The 7606-nt window shown below is 41.3% G+C and overlaps 1 long non-coding RNA gene across 4 annotated transcripts in view; it reads left to right on the top strand.

Moving 5' to 3' along the window:
• Nucleotides 1-7127, top strand: part of LOC119362261 — a 7984-nt gene extending 857 nt beyond the window's left edge. The window contains exons 3-6 of one of the 4 annotated variants that reach the window (XR_005173237.1): nt 2507-2568; nt 2674-2977; nt 5039-5073; nt 6657-7127. This is a non-coding gene — a long non-coding RNA (uncharacterized LOC119362261). Of the gene's footprint in view, nt 1-2506; nt 2569-2673; nt 2981-5038; nt 5074-6656 lie in introns of all 4 variants that reach the window. The other 3 variants (XR_005173235.1, XR_005173236.1, XR_005173234.1) reach the window with 3 other exon arrangements.
• Nucleotides 7128-7606: the final 479 nt, after the last annotated feature.

The following is a 7606-nucleotide window of genomic DNA, read 5'->3' as shown; positions in this document are numbered from 1 at the left end:
TTTTTTTGGAGTTTCATCTAGCAGTGCATTTGAATTTGATTGACATGCACGAGCACGATGGGGAGAAGTGATTAATTCTGATATGGCCTTGTGTACCATTGAGTTTCTATGCTACGGTATCACCAACTTGGACCCTGTGGCTATTAATTGGCTGAAAATGGCATGTATGCATCTTTAGCTTTGGAGCACACAAACTGGAGATACAGTTTGAATTTTTGATTATTATCCCACTTGCTCCTGTCACAAGGACCTGCACTTGGTCTTCTGCGGGGAGGCCCCTAAACTTAAAGATCTGATTTTTGTGTGTAGTAAGGTCTCTGCAGGGTGAAAATATACTAGTGTATTGTTAGTGCGAACACATATCTCACTATGTAGCCATCTGTTGACAGTTATTCTTAAGTCATTGGCTAGGAACCATTTATTTAGTTTCAGTTTCCCATTGTGACGCTGTTGCATTCACCTTGCTTGCTGCCTTGATCTATTTTCATAGGCAAAATCTAGAAAAGGAACCAATCATGTGTTATTTGCATTTCTAAAGGTTGTAACAAAATATTCTCAGTTTGATGCAACTTGGCCTTCCTGATTATGGATGGATGGATATGTATTGCTCTATAATTACCTTGTACCACTCAGTGAAATGCCTATTCACTTTGAAAGTTAAAACGGTGGGTCTGGAGCCCCATACGCCTGTACAAAGTGCCTGCTTCTTAGTATGTCAAAACTAGTGGCACTGCTTTAGTCTCTTGTACAGATACATGTTTGAATTAGTGAGGATATGCATACAGACAGACGGAGAAAGTTAAAATCATCCCCTTTTTCATGACTGTTGGTATTTTCCTGTAGTTTCATCTAGTAGTGCATATGAACTAGATTGACATGCACGATTAGTTCTGATTATAGCCTTGTGAACCATTGAGTTGCTATGCTACGGTGTCACCAACTTGGACCCTGTGGCTATAAATTGGCTGAAAATGTCATGTATGTATCTTTAGCTTTGGAGCACACAAACTGGAGACACATTTTGTATTGTTGATTATTATGCCGCTTGCTCCTCTCATAGGGACCTGCACTTGGTCTGCTGCAGGGGGCCCCTAAACTTGAACATCTGGTTCACTTTGCAAGGTCTCTGCAAGGTGAACTGACTAGTGCAAACATAGATCTCACTAATTAATCATCCGTTGACTGTTGTGCTTAAGTCATTGGTTCCAGTTTCCCCACCATACCTCTGCTGCATTCACCTTGCTATATGCATTTATCTATTTTCATAAGCAGATGCTAGAAAATGAAACAATCGTGAGTTATTTGCATGTCTAAAGGTTTTAACAGAATATCGCCAGTTTGATGCAACTTGGCCTTCCTGATTATGGATGGATGGATATGTATCGCTCTATAATTGCCTTATACCATAGTGAAATTCCTATTCACTTCAAAAGTGAAAAACGCCGGTTCTGCAGCCCATACAGATAATAATGCCCTGATAAGGTAGAATGTCAGCGAGTATGTGAGGTCGTGGTCAGCTGCACTGTTTATGTCCTGTGTAAGCTGGCTAGTTTATTCAGTGGTCTCGCTAATTAAGTCCCTGTCCCTATTATTAGTATCATTGTTGGTCAGGAAATATAGTTACTTTTTTAAAAGCATAAAATTTACTGCATTTTCATTGACCATAATAGAGTAAATTAATGCAACTCAGAGACAAGATAAGTCCAGAAAGGATACCTGTTTAGGGTTAGCATAAATCACTCATTTCCATTCATGCTGCTGGTTGAACAACCTTGCTGCTGTGAAGTTGTTTCGATTAAAACCAATGGATCCTTAATCCTCAGTCGTGGTACTTGAAAAATAACTTCATTATTAAGATGCCCCAGACCCACCCAATTAGCAAAATAGAACTAGGTAAAGAACCTTATACAACATCAAAGGAAGAAATCGCTTTCTGCACCTAATACAGCAAACTGATTGAGATTTAGTGGTCCAATGGACAGACTGAAATTCACATGCAACATCTGCTCTATTTTAAATGCCTTGAAACCACTTGTCTTAGAAGATTACATCCAAGTGAGACTGCTTATTGTTCAAGATTCATTGTATGATACCACGGTGTTACTCGTTGTGTTACCTGTCATGTGCTATAACTTTTTGGCTCGGATAAAGCGCTTTCTTTCAAAATGTTTTCTTTTAAATCCCTGTAGCTTATTTGGTGCGGATGGCTTCTTTAAACAAAATATTATGTCCTACCTTCATTACTGAGGATGGTTGTACTTGGCAATTTTCATTCAATCGAAAAACGGTTTAGTGAAAAAACAGATTTTTTAACTGAAATTATCTAGTCTGTGTATGTCATAATTTGTAGAGGGACATTGAGATTTTGGTTCATTACTTCACGTAATATATTGTTGTAGGATAAATTCATGATGCTTCACATAATATATTGTTGTAATGAACCCTGGTTTTGTGGTACGATAGAAAGCGCAATATGTCTTTGTAATGGATCCTGTTTTTTATTCAGACCTTGATGACACGATCCACCCTGCATGCACCTTGATGTCATGAAGAACATCCAATTCGAAGGTACATATAAAACCAAACTCTGCTGGTTCTACTAAAAACCTTTACTAGCTGGTTCTCTGTCTGGTGTTGATGTGCTCGTCTTGTGTTTGATTCTGCATGTCTCAGATTATATGGCCGAGTGAGTGGAGCTTTGCATACTCCTCCTCTACAAGCAGCATAGAACCAGCATGTCAGGGGCTGCCAAGGCAGGGGCTGCCAAGGCAGGGTCTGCCAAAGCAGTGTTGTTGCCGGGTGTGCCTTTGGCGACCATGGTACGGGCAGCCGTCGTCCAACACGGAGTTTGGTCAGCGAAGCAGCTCTGCCAGTGCCAGTGCTCACTCCTGTGGGGTTTCTCTGGTGGCATTTTCTTCTTCCACTCCACCCACCCTGCTCGTCTGGTGGCCTTGATTCTTCTACCACTCTGGAACAGGTGGTAAGCCACCGGATCCTCTCTCTGCTCTCTCTCTCTCTCTCTCTCTGTTTGATGCTATGTAATACATAATTTTTTGGTGCCCTTTGGATTCATGGTTCAAAGTGTAGAATCATTTTATGTATGGAAAGATAGATGTGATTCCAGATATAACTGTAGGGGTGATTAGAATTGGTGGTGCACTGTTACTGGTCTACCGCATCTGTGATTAACCGTATGCTGCTGGTCAGCAGTGTTAAACATTTGTTTCCCGCGTGAAATAAGTATCTTTATCACTGATGATTGAGTTGTGCTTGGTAGAATCTGGCGACTAAGTGTCTGGACCGTCCGGTCCGGACATATAAGGGCGGAATAGGTGGGGATGCCGTAAGTGTTGAGCTATATATACTGCCAGTCATGCATGATGTCATACTGATTAGTTTAGTCATCCATTCTATTGACACGGACACAAATTTGATTTTGTTGAGAAGGCGTTATATAAAGTAGCGCCCAGAACGGACATGTGAACTTTGTCTCTATGTGATATAGAGAGATGACTACCGGACACTTCTTCCTCGATCAAATTGGTATCTTTTTGCATCAAATAGGCATATTCGCATGTGAATATGTGAGTTCATGCCCAGCTGTACTGTTTGGGTTTTGTTGAGAAAGCCTTGATGTAGGCCCCAGTCCTTCTTTTTGGGTTTTGCATACGAATCCCCATGTTTGCTTCTTATGTACATTTCGTGCAAAACTTCCTGAAAGATTGTCAAGTGTGTAGTTAGAATTAAGTCACCGGTTATTTGGATCCTTTTGTGATGGGTTGTGTCTGATCCCAACGTTTGTGCTTTTCGTTATTCTGGTATAATAGCTCCTGTCACTGTTTACATCCACTAGTGATATGTTTGTTTGATTCCTAGGGTTAGGTCCATGCCCAGGACACTTGCATCCAACTACAATTGTTTGATACAAGCGTATATTGTGTTGCTTGAGTAAGTTAAAACTGTAACTCTATGATCTTTGCTAGTTATGGTACTTGTAGAGGTAGTGGGAACTTGTACAAACTGATCTTTGCTAGTTATGATTTCTGTGCTTGCTTTCTGGATCCTAGATCTTGGTGCCATCAATCTTGTGGGACTTGTTTTTGAGATATTACGTGCTATTTTTAAGCAACTTATGGTAAACACCATTTAAAGGTCAAGTGATAGAGAATAAGAACACTTCAAATTTGATAGGAAACAAGATGGTTTCCTGTAGGTCACTAGTGATTTTGGTTCCTCCCATTATTTTTGACACAGTCGGTTTCAGGACGAAATCCAATTGCGATCCTGAGATTCTCTGCTTCGCCAATTATGTTTATTCTCTGTTTGCTGTTATTTTTTTTCCACACTGGGTTATGGACGTGTGGTTGTGATCTTATGGTAATCCGTGGTCTGTGTGACAAGGTTCTGCTGTATCTTTGTGTATGTTAATCTTGCGTCAAATTGTTTGCTTGTGGTGTCTTATTACAACAAAAAGGAGTGCTTTTTTTTATGTCTCAACGTGATGACTCAAATCATTCATTGGTTGCTAGTCAGTCTACTGATTAGGTCCAATATTTACCAAAACTAAAACTTGTTTGCTTTTATTGTTTTGAATGTGTTGATAAGTCTGACTGCCCCTGGCTATCTTAAAAGTTTGGTTTATTTTTGACGTGATCGGTTTCAGGACGAAATCCAATTGTGATCCTGAGCCTCTCTGCTTCGCCGATTATGTTTATTCTCTGTTCGCTGGTATTTTTGTTCTGCGCTGGGTTATGGACCTGTGGTTGTGGTCTGTGTCACAAGGCTCTGCTGTATCTCTGTGTACGTTAATCTTGTCTCAAATTGTTTGTTTGTGCTGTAGGTGTAGAGTATTTTTTCTTCTTCTATGAAATGCTAGCCTACACTTACTTGGTTATAGAAACTTCTGGATTTTTTCCTAAGCACAACACTAGGTTAACAACACTGATTTTTTGGAGCACATTATGTTAATTATAGTCTGCTGCACAGCATGTTAAAAACATTCATGTTGTTTAAAATGCTATTTCTTTCTTTGATATAGGCATGTGAACCTTCATGTCTGGCTACTATGGCTCGGTGAGTGCTTCCTCCTTGTCTGGTGATCGAGCCAATACCCTAGGGGTTGGTTATGTGGTGGTGGTTTTTTTGGCCACCACAATCTTGTGATTGTGATGATCTTGTCATTGAAGTTCGTCCCTGTGCTGGTTAGGCCCTTGTGCTACCTTTGTTGAGTTTTGATAATTATAGAGGATCTACCGTTTCGAAATAATAACAATTATTTAGGATCTTGGCATGATACTGTCAAGGGTGTAGACAGTGGGTCAGTTTGTATCGTGTCCTCACTATGTGGCGCCCGGCCTGGAGACTCCCTAGAAGGTGCCTGGTATTTGTTTGGTTCGAGTCCTAAAAATCTGGAGCTAGCCTGGTCTGGATTGCCCAGGCATGCCAATTATCCTCACATGCATCCCCTTTTTGTCACCTGGGCGATGGTCAGGAGTTCCCTGGCTCTAATCAAGCGATTTGCAGATTGAGTCATAGGTTGATGATTCAATTCTATGCATATTTTAAGCCTCTGACAACCTCCCAGGCCAGACCATGATCCAAACAGCTGCTAGTTCAGGCTGCCTGACCAGACCATTTTTTTTTGAAATCCCAGGCATGCAACCCATGACAGCATCCAAACTAAGCCTAGTATCTCATTTACTTGGCTGATCTGTACCGTACCTGCTCCTGCCGTGCCAGTATTGTTCTTTTGGTCTTTGCCTGCTGCTATCTCATATTAGTATGTTGATGCTTGTTATAACTAGAAGTGGTGCATTATCTTACTCAATGGTGTTTTGAGTACAGACCACCTTTCATACCTTGTACTCCCTCCATCCCAAAATAAGTGTCTCAACATTGTACTAACTTTAGTACAAAGTTGTACTAAAGCCGAGACACTTATTTTAGGACGGAGGGAGTATGTAGTAAATCATTATGCATGTTTGCTCTCCTTCCTATAGTAAGGAGCATTCTGCTGCACTTGCATGTACTCCCTCCATAAAGAAATATAACAGCGTTTAGGGAATAGCTTTTATTTGGATGTTTGATGCGTAGGTTCAGTGATACATATCTTGTTCACTTTATAATTGCCTAATCATGCCTCATTTCTTGGGAATATCAAATTTGCATGCATGGTAAATCATGGATTTGTGAAGCTTAAATTCATCCTGAACGTGTGCATCTTCCCTGCCATTTTCTGTGATATGCAACATGCGCGAACATGGATGGGGTTAATTTGTCTATCTGTATGTTGTCCCAGCTTTTATTTTAGTTCATTTCTTGCAGAGCTGGTTTAGTGTTCAGGCTCAGTATCAGAAGTATATTCAAGATGTTTTTGTTTTTGAATACAAGATGTTTTGGCGATTCAATTTGAACTGCCAAAAAGTCTTATATTTAGCAACAGAGGTAGTACATCAGAAGTACCTCTGTATGTTTTGGTGCTAGGCCCAATATGATATTTACTTTAGAGAGTTTGATATATTTAGCCGTTAGTGTTCATACGTTGTAGCTTAAATGGGGACTTTGTTTTTAGCTATTATCCCATGCCAATATAATCTTGGCTGGTATTAGCTGTTTTTACTATCCGCCAGGTTGTTGAATCCTTTTGTCCTCTGCAGCATCTGTGTTTTGTTGGGAAGCCTGCTGCTGCCATCCCTGAAGTGAATGTTGCATTGTGCTTCAGATGTACGACAGCGACAACTCCACAGCGAGCTTTCTCCATATGAAGTTTGGTGCCATCGAGATTGATGATGACCCCCAAAAGTGGCAAGATGCCGAGGAGAGAAGTGCCACTACGAGAGGCAAGCGAGATCTGGATAATAAAATGACAAGACTAGCCCGGATTTGCAAGTTGTGCTTCATTTCATACCGATGTATATCTGGTCGTTGCCGAAGTCTCTGGTAGCTTACTTTGTAATTTGTTTGTTGGTTGGTGGTATTTTCTACGCAATGAAATCATGAGTGATCGAAAGTGATCTTTGTGCTATAGATTGGGTTGACCATGATCTATGATTTATGTGTATATGCATCTGTGATGATCCATCGGTTTTATTTAGTGACCTTCATCAGACGATGAAGTGCTTGGCTGATGTGACTGTTAGGATTTAATTAATCTTGTTAATCCCTACTTTTCCTAAAGGAGGCGGTTACCTCGTGTCCCTTTGGAGACACCCCTTCGGAGGGGTTATATATATGTGTAACCCGTCATCAATGAGAACAATGATTTACTTTTACATCTCTTTCTTTTGTCTTTTGTTTTACTCTCTAACACGTTATCAGCCACGCAGAGCGAGAAGGCCACGAAAACAGAACGTCGCCGATGGCTCGCTGGAAAAAAAGAGCGAAAAGGATGAACTCTGCAGCGGAGCCATGCCTCCCGGCGGAGCAATTCTATCGGCGATTAGGCTGGCGCTCGGGCACATCAACGAGGCGTGCATGCACAAACCTCCTCAACGCCTCGCGTGATTCCCAGCGGTACCGGCGCTCTCCGGCGCGGCGGACTGCACCATCAAGTCTTGGCACGGATGGCGACATCAGTCACGGCGGCGCCAAGAGATAGCGAGATGGA

This window comes from Triticum dicoccoides, chromosome 2B (genome assembly GCF_002162155.2).
Source record: "Triticum dicoccoides isolate Atlit2015 ecotype Zavitan chromosome 2B, WEW_v2.0, whole genome shotgun sequence".
Taxonomy (NCBI): Eukaryota; Viridiplantae; Streptophyta; class Magnoliopsida; order Poales; family Poaceae; genus Triticum; species Triticum dicoccoides.
This window is presented reverse-complemented; position numbering and strand designations above follow the sequence as displayed.